Consider the following 13324-nt stretch of genomic DNA (forward strand, 5'->3'; position numbering starts at 1 on the left):
GTTGATCACATGAGAACCAAACAATCAGGCTGCAGGAGATAAACAAAAAGAAGGAAATAGTCATCAAGATGTCTGAGATGAACCAGTTTTTAAGCTCAGTGGTGTGGTTGAGTGTACAGATTTATTAAACACTTGTGATAGCAATCAAACAGTATCTTGCTCTGTTGTCCACTTCCATCAGCATGAATGGGCACAGGGAGGTGATGGAGGTCTGAGGGGGAGACGAGTGGTTCAGCAGCAGCTCCCTAATCAGGCACCTGGCTACCATAATTACCTGCTACCGTCCACCAGCCCTGACCGTCCTCCGGCTGCAGACACCCCGCTTCATTTTAATACACACAGCGCCGTCAAGTGCAATTGGCAGAGCAAATAGAAACTGCAGTTTGTTTCCTGCTCCACCACTGTCTTCATCCTGACATGCAAGCTTGCCTTTTTAGCCCCGCTTTCACACTGCAACACATTTCCTCCCTACTTTCGTCATGTAGAAAATCCTCTGCAGCTGGTGGAAAAGTACAATCATACAGCAAGCAGGAAACAGCAGATGGATCTTTAAAAAAGTTGAGCTCAGAAAATCAATAGGTGATTAATTTAATTATGAATGTCTTGTTTTTTGTAGATATGTACAAACTGCATGAGGACGGATGGAGAGTCATATGGTGTCAGAGTGAGAGATTTGTAAATTGCTGTTCTAGAATCTACATTTCTAGATTCTTAGGAGCTTTACTAGATCACAATACATGCTTCGCAACAGACCAGTGACTTTTTTGTATGAAAACCATGTTCAATGGTCAGTCATCATTTCAATTTTATTGTCTTGGTGAGGTCAATACAGTGTATTTGTATGGTTGTAATTTACAAAGGGAATTCATATAAAATCAATCAGACTAAAATTAAAGGCACATCCAGTCATGCACCCAGGACAGTCTAATTTATCCTCGTTCTATGCTATCCAAATTAGTTTTTATATTTTAATTGCTTTACTGGTTCTGAGCCTCAGTTGGTTTCTCTAAATGGTTGAAGCTCACTCGTGATTTTGAGTAATTATCAAGCTTTTATGTCTTATTTTAGATTTTTTTACATTTTGAACTGTTTCTGTGAGAACTTTCTTGATTTTTCTTAGACAAATCATACAGTGCAAAAGACTTTTTTCCAGAGCTCCACCAGTATTGGAGCATCATATATAGTAATATATTTACATATTCAAGCAACACTATACTTTAACAAAACAACACCAGTCACACAGTAAACTCTGTTGGGACCGTAATGAGGTGGAGTTACTGTTGTTCAGAGGGAACCGAGACTGAACTGAAGGGTTTTAGTTGTCAAAAGTTTTGAAATGGTCTGAAACCAAACTACCAGTGAACCTGTGGGGTCAACTGAAGAGGACATCACAATATTCAGGAGTGAAAAAATATTGCTGAATCAACATGTAGTATGATTTTTACCAAATAAGGTTTGATTAACTATTAGTTCAATGATGTATACACTTGTCCCACCAAGTTATGCAGCTTTAATGTTTCATATTGTTTGACCAGATTGGTTTGTTTCCAGTTGGATTGTACAGTATATATATCAAATGGGTTCATTCTTGGTGTCTTACAACCCCAGCATGTGAACAGAGTGTGCAGACATTTGAGACCAACTGTACTTCAGGCTTCCACTCTGCTGGATGACAGTGTGATACCCAGTTCTATCTGTAGGCTGCTGAAATTAATAGGTTTTTTAGGTTGGCCCTTTTATATGAATTCAGTTAAAACTCTGGTATTTTTCATGTGTTTTACCAACATTGATTATTTTGTATTGAAAGATATTTTGAGCATGTTGGATGAAATACAAAGTTCCTTAAAAAATAGAGGAGTGTTCGTATAAATGCTCCCTGAAGACTAGGCAGCATGTTTTCATTAACATGTTATGGATATCCATCCATCCATTATTTACACACTTATCCCTAGTGGGATCATGAGGGGTGCTGGTGCCTATCTCCACCCTGGACAGATCGCCAGTCCATCACGGGGCAACAACCTAGCATTCACACACCTAAGGAGAATTTACAGAGATCTGTTAACCTGACAGTCATGTATTTGGACTGTGTGAGGAAGCTGAAGTACCCAGAGGGAACCCACAGGGAGAACAGGCAAACTCCATGCAGAAAGATCCTGGGCTGGGAATCAAACCCAGGACTTTCTTGCTGCACAGCAGCAGAGCAACCAATTGCACCAGTGTGCAGCTCTAGTTAAAGAAATGTTAAGCATAATTAGCAATGCTTAATAGAATCATTATTTAAATTTTGTAAGAAATCAGACATTAACATTCATTTGATGAACCAGCAAAAAAATAATTACCTAACTGAAAGAGTCAGAGCCATTTGAACTCAAATTTTTCTACAGTTGTTTTTATTTTTGTTGGAACTGAGAAAGCTGACATTTTTGCATTATTTTTCAAGTGCACCATGCTGTTTTCACAAAGGTTATCATGGGTTTTCATTCAGCACTAAAGCCAGTATTAGTATTTAGTATTTGGTGACTACCCCTCAGCAGAAGAGTTCACACAGTGATCTTTGGCTTTGGGTTCTAAAGGATTGAACCATTCTAACTCTGGCTCTTCTTTTTCACTCATCACAGCAAATGCACCATTACAGAAAGAAAGGAAGCCATTGAACTCCGACAACAGCTGCAAAAATGACTTCTCATTTCTCAAAAGATCCTTGCAGTACTCCCTAAAATTACACAAGGTCTGACAATTTGCCAGGTTCGTAATTCATTTTTACTGAAAATCACAGATGAACAATTTTCATCTCTTAAATTTTTCCATGAAAGAACAGTCTATTTTTTTCCAGGGAGGAAGAGGACCATTCAGGCAACTGAAATAATGCTCCTTCTTCAAGGTGCAGATGTAGACAGTATCAAGGTGAAAACTTTACAAGCAGCAGAATCACATTTTTAAAGGATAATGAGTTGGAATCAGATTACATATGGGTTAGGGCAAGTTTCTCTTTCAGTTCAAGCAACAAATATAGAATAATTGTATTTAATGTCTCCAACATGTCTTGCAAAAGTATTGGCATTTTTATGTGTTCTGCTTAAATTGTATATGATGCATATAAGTTGGTGAAAAAAATAATAACATGAATACATACATACATAAATAAATAAATAAATAAATAAATAAATAAATAAATAAATGTACATATACACATATATACATATAATGAGTGTGTACGTGTGTGTGTGTGTGTTTGTTTGTAATACCTTGTCGGGACCATTTTCCTGACACATATTACGTTGTGGGGACCCACTGCTCCTTGTGGGGACTGAAGCCTGGTCCCCACAAGGTGAAACGCAATTTTTGGGTCAGGGGTCAGATTTAGGACTAAGGTGTGAATTGAGTTTTAGTTAAACATATGGGTTAGAGTTAGGAATGGGGTTAGGCTGTAGAAAATGAATATAAGTCAATGCGAAGTCCCAACAAGGCACGAGAACATGGCTGTGTGCATATGTGTGTGTGTGTGTGTGCGTGTGTGTGTGTGTGTGTGTGTGTGTGTGTGTGTGTGTGTGCGTGCGTGTGTGTGCGTGTGTGTGAAGACCAAGACCAAGGAGATTTCCAAATAAGTCAGGGACAAAGTTGTTCAGAAGATGCATCCTTACTCCAACAGACCAGAATCAAGTGGCTGAATTCCCTCACCAGCAGTCATTCAGCTCTGAACAGGCCTGGTAACGAGTCATTCATTTGATTCAGGTGTGTTGAAGCAGGGGTAAAAGTTGCAGGATGGCAGCTCTTGAGGACCAGACTTGAGCACCCATGTTGTATTCAGTACTACCATTTTGTCTGGAAAAGCTGATGCTGATGTTCTAGAATTACTTTAACATTCTAATTTGTGTATCGTGACTTTGCTCTGTGAATTGAGGAGGGAAAATAGTGCTACTACACGTCTCACAGTGAGTAGGCATCCCTCACCCTCATTCACAGATAACCAGGTGTAGATAGCAGGTGGATAAATGGTCACTTATAGCAAAACATGCAGATAATATTGAACTTTATAAAATATATGATTAGGAAATAATATTAACTTTGAATATACTTTGGCATATGGAGTTGGATTATATTTATTACCTACACAAATAAAGCTGTAACTAGCTGCTAAAAGCGCAGAGGAATACCATGTTATTATTTATATCAGAAAGGACGATGCGAATGGCAGAATATTCCAGAATGAATCACAAAGGCTAGTTTTTATCTGCCTTTATGGTTCCTGCTCCTCTGCTCTTGGAACCAACTCCTGGAATTGCTCTCTGCAGCATCACTCCGCTCGTTTCCATCCCCACATGTAACATGTAAGGTAATCAGTATTGAGAAAGCAATTTTACTCATAGATTTTAGTCCATTAATGGACATTTTAACCAATGTTGTGCTTTAGTTCGTGGTCAAAAAGTGGAGGCAAGTTGTAGTTTGCATGAGTAAGTTTCATAATGTCACCATGGAGCATCTGACCATAATAATGTTATTTACAAACTGCTAATTATGCTAAATATTAAAAAGTAATTGCTATGATAGTTAGTTGATGCACCATCCACTTATTCAGTTTGTAGCTTGGCTACCCAGGATAAACTGCAGCCCACCTGCAAAGCAGTGAAAAAAATTAAGTTATAAGATTTACATTTTATCTTTTAATTATCTTTTCACTCTCAAAGCCCACTCAGTTTATTTTTGGTAGAGAATCCTTTTCCTATGTAACCAAATATTACTGATGTATTGTTGTCAGGGATTATATCAAGCCACTCTTACACATGATTCATCTTCTTCTAGCAGAACTGTTTATCTAAGCATATTTACATTCACTTATTTAGAATGTCTTAAACACTATTTTCATTAATACTAAAAATTCATTTTACCTCCCAGAAAAACTCTTCGGATAAAACAAACTATAAAAAAATATTTCTGATTTTAAATGAAAGAGGGACAACAAAGCTTTATTTTGTTCCTAAAATCAAGTTCTTTGTAGTCTTTTCATTTTAGATTGCTTGTAAGGAAAAATATAATTATTTGTCATAGCAGGTTGGGTCCCAGTTTTCTTCAGAAAACATGCGGTAGTAGTGCTCCACTTTTAAGATTCAACATGGCTGCAGTTTCACTTAGGTCCAGCTTTTGTCGCATATCCATAACTCAGCAATGGAAAATCCTCCTTTGACAGGAAATGTTTATAAACCAAATTAATACATACCTCATGGGTTTGGCTTATTCACAAAAGCAAAACTATCTAAAATTACAAGAAAGACAGGCTCTGTGAAGACTTGGGCACACAGACTGTCATCTGCTCCAACATAAATCAGCCTGTTACTGCTAAATCAATACTGCCTATTGTCAACAAAACTGACAGTGTAAGGAGAATACTAACACAACTGCTTGTTTTAACAAATAATCCACATTTGTAGCCAAAATATGAATTGCCTATTCTAGCCATCTGAACACTGAAATGCATGATGTGGAATAAGAATAGGTGAATGAAGCAGGAATGTAGAAAATATCCATATTTTCCTTCTTCCCATTTTTTGACAGATTTTTTTCTTAATATTTGCACTCTTAGTAAAATGCAATATAACAAACATAATATGATTGAGCAGAGGCTAATAGTTCAACCAGCCAGCCGTGTTGCCTCCAAATGTGGATGTTGACTTATAAAAGTACAAACTGCCTGCAATGCAATCACATCTCCATCTAGTGGTACTTTCTAAGAACTTCATCTCAAACACAGTGTGACAAAAGTAACTGTCTCAGTTAAATTGGTTTGACTTTTCATTTAAGTCATTGACATGTAGGCAGAGCTCAGATCAGACTTTAAAGAACACATCTTTCTCTAAAACAAATATATAGCTTCCTTCTAGTTCCATTTAACTTTGATGAAAGCAAGGTGGCACTGAGCTTTAATTCTACAAGACCAAAAAATTGTCAATACATTAAAAACAATAGCAAACTATTGGTTTGGCTCTTACCAAACCAATAAAAAACAGAAAACATTTAAATTTTCTGTATGGAAAAAAATGTCATGCAGAATTAAAGATGATGCAATGCAGTTGTTATAAAAAGCTTAGTTTTATATGTCTATATATATATGTATGTATGTGTATATGTATATGTGTGTGTGTGTGTGTGTGTGTGTGTGTGTGTGTGTGTGTATGTGTGTGTGTGTGTGTGTGTGTAGGTAGGTATATAAAATGTGCAGTCATGTAATGCCCACCCGTAAGAAAATCAGACAAATCAAACATGTAAATGAAATCTGGTTTTTATTGTCAAAAGACATTTTTGAAATGTTTTGAAGGAAAGTGACAAGTTGTAAAAGAAGGCTCTTACCAAGCCAATACTGCACCACTTTAACATTTAACATTGCATTCTGGTAGAATGCAAATGCTATGCAAAAAATATAATTTATGAATGACTCATAAAACCAAATGCCTAAATCAGAATTAGAAAAGCACTGAGATAATCCAAATCACAGCTTTGATAAGGTCAAAATAAATTCTACAAATGTAGATACTTTTATTCCAAAGTATCTAAAATTGCAGTTAACTCAAATCAGGAATTTTACAGACTATAGAATAATAATAATTAAAGAATATATAGATATAAAAATAAAAGAGGAAATGATTAAAAACAACGATCAGCAGATTTTTTATTAAAGTAAGTTTGCATGAAAGGAGTACTCCAGTTCCCTTTGTTTCCGGTATGACCTGTGAAATCTGCTGGAGGGTCCAGTCAGCTGAGCATTTTATTCAGACACATGCTTGCTGTCTGGGAGCCTCCACATGGTGATAGGCAGATCCTACCTATAGCCCCTTATAGCTCTCGCCCCCACCGGCTCCCTCTCAGCTGTGTCCCAGTCTGGGGTTGCCTGTCGCTGCTGCTGCTGCAGTGAGAAGGAATTTACATTTTAATAGGCAGAGCTGTTCACTGTCTCTGAATCAGGCAAACAGCAGGACATGCACCCAGCTACACAAGTTTCTGATGAACCTTCCTGACTATTTCTAAGCCTTGGAAAATTATATTTTTAGCCATTGGACTTTATCTTTCCTGTTTAGCAATAGATACAAAAATATTTCAACATACAAATTACATACAAAATAAAACTTGTTTGAAATTAAATGTGACAATGATGCCATCTTAGATCAGGAGAACTTATGCTCTCTTTGACCTGCGAGGCTCAAAGTGGATAGAAAGGCCAAATGACAGAGCGGGGGCGGCTGCAGCAGGATAAAGGCCCAGAAGCAGGCCTTTGTGACCACAGAGCATGACTGTTCCATCACAGCTATCATTAGGCACCAAACAAAGGCATATGAAGAGCAGAGAAAAGAGGCAGAGGGGAAGGATGGGTCTGAGCCAGTTTTGTTCTCTGACAGGTTCGCTTGATAAAATGTCAGCCCTGAAGGACACAGAATTCGGCCGAGTGCAGCTCAGCTACAGAAGGGGTTAAGGTGGGAGAAGAGCAAGAAGACAGAGTAATATCAAAGAATTTACGGAAAAATCTGGACAGACTTTGAATCGCGGTGCTGACATGTCTGAGTCCAAGAGCAGCAAGCAAGACCATGTGGAGGAGATGGCACCTTTAAGGTACAGGCCTCCAGGGTATTCTGGAGGAAATCAAATTGTTTAAGACTGAATTTTAAATGGACTTTACTTCATTCAGACGTAATATAAAGAGGGAAATGAAAGAAGAAATAGTCTAACAAAAAAAAAAACTTTAAGTAGTAATAAGTAACATTTCACTAAATGCATGAATTGTTATGCTACTTTTTTGTGTTCCTATTAGGAGAGGGTTCCACCTTTCCGTTGCCAGCCATTCCCAGTAGTCATTGATTTATTTTTTCATCACATTTTTGTTATTCTGCACGGTGAGACATTTCAGCTCCAGGCATGCAATCAAGTCTGGGACCCCTCCTTAATCTAATTAATAACCATTGAACATGGTAACAACAATCAACACTAATTAAAATTTGTGCTTGTTGACAAGGGGTACAAGCATCATCAAAAGGCAGGAGAAGAGGGGGGTTGTGTGTGAGAGATTGGAGGGCATTAATCAGAGCGTCTGTTCATCATAAGTTAAAGTGCTCCAAGCCATACTTTACATTCAGATGCTCCTATGACTGTGACACAGGCTACTGGCATGATGGGTCTCAACTCCACAGAGCTCAGATGCTCCATGGTTGGATATCTTCAGGAGATACCCAACTATGGATATGCAGACTACTCTGCATTGAAGCATTCAACTTCTATTCACCAACAATCTGGGGGAAAAAAACTTCCAAAAACTGCAAAATAGCTGAAACACTGAGTTCCTTTAAATCAAGACTAAAAACCCACCTGTTTACAGCTGCTTCTGTACCATAATAAATGAAACATTAACCAACATATTTGATGTATATGATTTTGGTGATGGTACTCATCAAAATGTAAAGTTTGTTCGATTGTTCACTGTATGGTGTTTTCTTTATAGGTTTGTACGTTTGTGTTTTTATTATTTAAGGCACTTTGCTGCTGAAATGTGCTATACAAATACACTGATTGATTGATTGATTGATTGATTGATTGATTGATTGATTGATTGATTGATTGATTGATTGATTGGAGTTAGCATGATTCCATTTATAGCATCACAAACTTTTACAAAAAAGACAGAAACCCATATTCAGCTTACAATATGGAGGATCCAAACTGACATAATTAAACACAAAAGCAGAAATATATGACTTAAATGTGTTCCTGGCGCTGCTTATGATTAGTCTCATGATGAGGACTCTTCCAGACGGAGTTGTTCTCTGATAGCAGACGGCATGTCCGCCGATCAACTTCGGTGGCTGAAATGTTGTTTGCAGAAATTTAAATCAAATCCACAAATTGTACAACCTTAAACTTCTCCTGAAGTGAGCACAAAAAACAGAGGACAGCCGGGCAGAGCTGCACAGGACCTGCTAATGGAGATAAATCTGGCTAGGGGATGTTGAATATTCTACCCATACCTGTCAAGCCTCTGGTTTTGGAGGGGAAAATACAGTTTTTCACCCCCATTTCCCGCTATGCTACCATATTATTATTTTCCCGTGAATATCCCATATTATGCCCCCCACCCTATCCCCACGCTCTGACCTTTTGCTACCCAGATGGACAACCAGTTAGCAAACATCGCTCATATTGTCAAATTCAAAACTTGACAGGTATGATTCTACCAGATATGTCACACACATTATCACATCTATCATCACTGGTGGATTAGACCTACTGTTCACCTGGTTCTGTTACATGTCGATCACCTGGGGGAACCAATCAGATGTCAAGGGGGTCCAGTGCCGCCCACCCCTCATTTTCCCCCAGCCTCCCTTTGCTTGTATCCAGCTCACCCATCCACCTGTTTGTTACATTATTTCGGCCCCTCACCTACCTCCACCCCTTTCCCATGTAGGGTATCACTTCATTCCTCATGTCTTCCTCTTTTATTTCATAACTCATCCATCTTCCCCTATTTCCTCTACTCCTTCCTCTTTTCCATTCACTGTTCTCTACGTTCCATCTGGTGGGTCATAATAAGAATCAGGTCCCTGAGGTCTTATTCCCACATCTCTTTCTCCCAAGTCAACGTCAGCAAGTGTCCCACATCATCATCACCTCATGTGGTTCTTCTCCAGATCTGCCTTCAATAAACCTTTAAACTCACCTCATTCTAGCGTAATTCTGTCTGGTGAAATCCACTTTAGGTGGTTCTGGTGGTCTTAACTTCCTATTTTAAATTCACAGTATATATTTCCATTTTAGTTGGAGTTTTGCGCTTTTAAATGTTTGCTCTTTGTAAAAGTGTCTTTTTCTGATATTTGAATAAACCTATACAAATCTATAGATGCATATCTGAGGCCAGATTCAATTAATATATGTAACAAGCACCCTCAAATGATCCCTGCAACTGTGTAGGACTGATGACCCACAAACATGACTTTTTTTTGTTCAGATAATTAGCTATTTGTATCATTTCTACCTGATTAATGGCCTTTATGGTGCTAATCTCTCTGGCATGATGCTGTTTTACACTCTCTGCTCAGCAAGCAGCATTTTCTCATTGGACTAAAGTGAACAGCAAAAGTGCTCATTTATGTAATTGATATGATTGAACATATTTTATATGAGGTGTTTCATCTGCTGGGGGTTAGCTCTCTCTTAACAATTGTTTCATATTGTTCCCTCACACAGTGGGAAACACGCAGGATAATTAAAACACTTTCAAAACAAAATGAGAAGCTAGAGGGGGATTTCAACAATTATGATCTGCAAACTGTCAGTTGTAAAGCAGCATCAGAACACTTTTCTACAGCAGAAAAGAACTTGCATTCAGTGACCTGAATGTGGTAGCTGAACTTGGTGGTTTTTACTTCTTAAATCTTTCTGAAATAAATCAAATCAATTCATCACAGTCAAACCAGATACTGTGCGTCTTAAAACAATTTAAGACACACAGACACACTCACACACGCAAATCCAAATACACCCCCATTATGATTGACAGGAAATTTCACACCAGACCTAAAGCGAGGCAGATTCTGAGCCTCTCCAGTGTTCCTCCAGATTCTGGGACCTTGATTTTTAGCTCTGTAATTCTTTCTCAGAAAGAAAACTCTTGAGCTCTGTCACTGTTATGATACTAAAATCAGCTTATGTATGGTCGTTAACTCTGAATATTTGTTTTGGAAGGCTAAGCAGCGCAAGAGCAATAGAGGCTGAAGTCTAAATGTCTGTTTGAATACTCCTCTGCCCGTCTGCCTAAAGGCTCATGTACTGAAACAGAGCAAAAGATTATTTATGACTTTGTTAAGATGTGCTTATTTTGTTCCAATAGAACAACATGCATATCATGTCTCCAGCATCTAAATCAATCTGCATGGCTTTGTGGGTCCAACAGCTGCCTGACTGATGCCTTAATCCAGTCTGTAAGTACTGCAGCACTTTGGAGCGCGCCCAAAGCAAACGCAGCACAACGGTGACCAAAGAGCTGCTTCTCAAACAGAACAGAGAGAATCTGACAGAACATCTATGAACTATAGATCAAGTCAGCCCTGTATTCACTTCTGCGCTGCTGACCTTTGGCATAAAGGGCATAAAGAAGCTTTCTCAGCATCTAAGTACTAAGAGGAGAACAGACTTAATTTATTATTCCAATTTTGTTGTTTTGTTTTTTTACACTACTTGTTGCCTTTATGTGAAAACAACACTGGGTTACAAAAAATATTTTTTGGAAGTTGTCTATGTTTTTTCAACTGATTTATGACTATTTTGTACTGCTGAATCCAAAGATGACATCCACTTCTCTCAATCAGGTCAAGTTTTTATTCTAATTTGATTTAGAGAAATTTGATCTGAACTGATAATGTCTTTTTGTGACATTATCAGTTCATTTCTGTTAATATTTCTCATCCAAAAAAGGTTTAAGGAGAAAAAAAATGTTTTCTAACAGAGTGTATTAATTAAATGTTACAAATTTGGATTTCTGTAAATTGAATAATAAATACTGATAAGGGTAAGAACATTACATGTGAATTGAACATTACATCTCTTTTCTGTCCTGATGGAATCTCTCCTCTTGCTCATCACTCATTGATCCAGATGTGAGAACAAGTCATGCATTTTGATGCTCATGTTGCTCCATAGATCAGAAAGTTGACCTGGTTGAGCAAAACCAACGTGATTTTTGGATTCAGCTCATCAAAATGACCCTATAATTGTTGAAAACTCCCAGACTATTTTTTGGGTGTTGATCAGTGTAATCTGGCAGGAAGGGGGCAGAGGAAAGGAGGAGAGAAGCCATTCGATGTCGCTAGCCCTCCACTGGATTCGTTTGCCGTCTACCACCTCTTGGTGTTGGGTTGTACTGCACCACACAGAGTCCCATCATTACAGTATTTCTGACAGTAGTCTGCCAAGAAATTATGTACAACAAGAGAAAAATATACTGCTCAAAAAAATAAAGGGAACATTTCACTTTAATTTTGTGTGCGGCTCCAAATCCAGGCCTCCATTGGTTAATAAATTTGATTTCCATTGATGATTTTTGTGTGATTTTGTTGTCAGCACATTCAACTTTGTACAGAACAAAGTATTCAATGAGAATATTTCATTCATTCAGATCTAGGATGTGTTATTTGAGTGTTCCCTTTATTTTTTTGAGCAGTGCAGTTTTCCTACAGGAGTACAAATAGTTTCTGAAACTCCATACCTTTTATCAATTCCCCTGTAAATATGAGGAATATGTATACAGATATCTGGAGCTGATTATTCAATAGTCATGTCTGAGAAGATAGAGAGAAGTGTCTGTGATATTTGAAGTCATTTTTCAGTACCTAAATATCTAACATGTTAACCTCAAAAAGGTTTATGCTATGACGGCTAAAAGGTGTTAAAACAAAAATAAGAAATGGAAAATTATAGTACACTTCTTGTGTACTATTGTTAATGATTAAACAATGTTTTTCTTTACAGATTGTTCACATGGATTCCATCCATCCTCTCCCACTTACACTCCCTTTACACACCTGTATAGGTCCCCCTGTTTCTAATGCTCTGAAGCGTCACTGCCTAAATTTGTTTATTAATGTGCCAGAGCTTTTTTCACAGGGCAGTTCTGAGTTCATTTTAAAAGCAAAGGGAACCAGAAAACATGGCAAAGGTGAAGGAAATCTTCATAGTGAATATTCTCAGACAGAACAAGTAAAAGGAGCTGTAGTGGATGGAGGTGTCAGCTGGATGAAGAGATTCCTTTCTTTCTGCTCTCAGGTGTTTTGTGACTCAGATCACATGGCCAAACCTTCTCACAATTCTTCTTTTGATGCAGAGAAGCAGAAGCTCTGTCTCTGTTCTGATGTCCTAGTGGATACAGGTCCTTAGCCGACCTCGTAGTAGGGTTAGGCTGTTCTTGGCGTGTGCCTCATAGGTCATTGCCCAGGATGCCAAATTGTGAAGAAGGCGCTGCTGCAACAACTGAAAACACATGGAGTGAACTAAATAGCAACAATGTGCAGACCTGACTGGTCTTGTTTTGTCCTTGTGAGTGAAACAGAAATATAAAGAACCAACCACCCGCCTGCACTGCTGATCTTCATGATGAACGTCCCACGGTAGTTCCTTAAGTTACCCAAAACCTAAAGAGTGTTTACAGGCAGGTCGTTCTATGAGGGGCCGTTTAGGACAAAAACTATGTTTTGTCTCTTAACACACTACTACTAACTCATATACGCACACACAAAATATTAAAATTGCACATATATACTACTAAAATGTCACAGACATACAATTTTTTCTC

This window comes from Poecilia latipinna, unplaced genomic scaffold (assembly GCF_001443285.1).
Source record: "Poecilia latipinna isolate Pla-1442-1.1 unplaced genomic scaffold, P_latipinna-1.0 Scaffold907, whole genome shotgun sequence".
Classification (NCBI taxonomy): domain Eukaryota; kingdom Metazoa; phylum Chordata; class Actinopteri; order Cyprinodontiformes; family Poeciliidae; genus Poecilia; species Poecilia latipinna.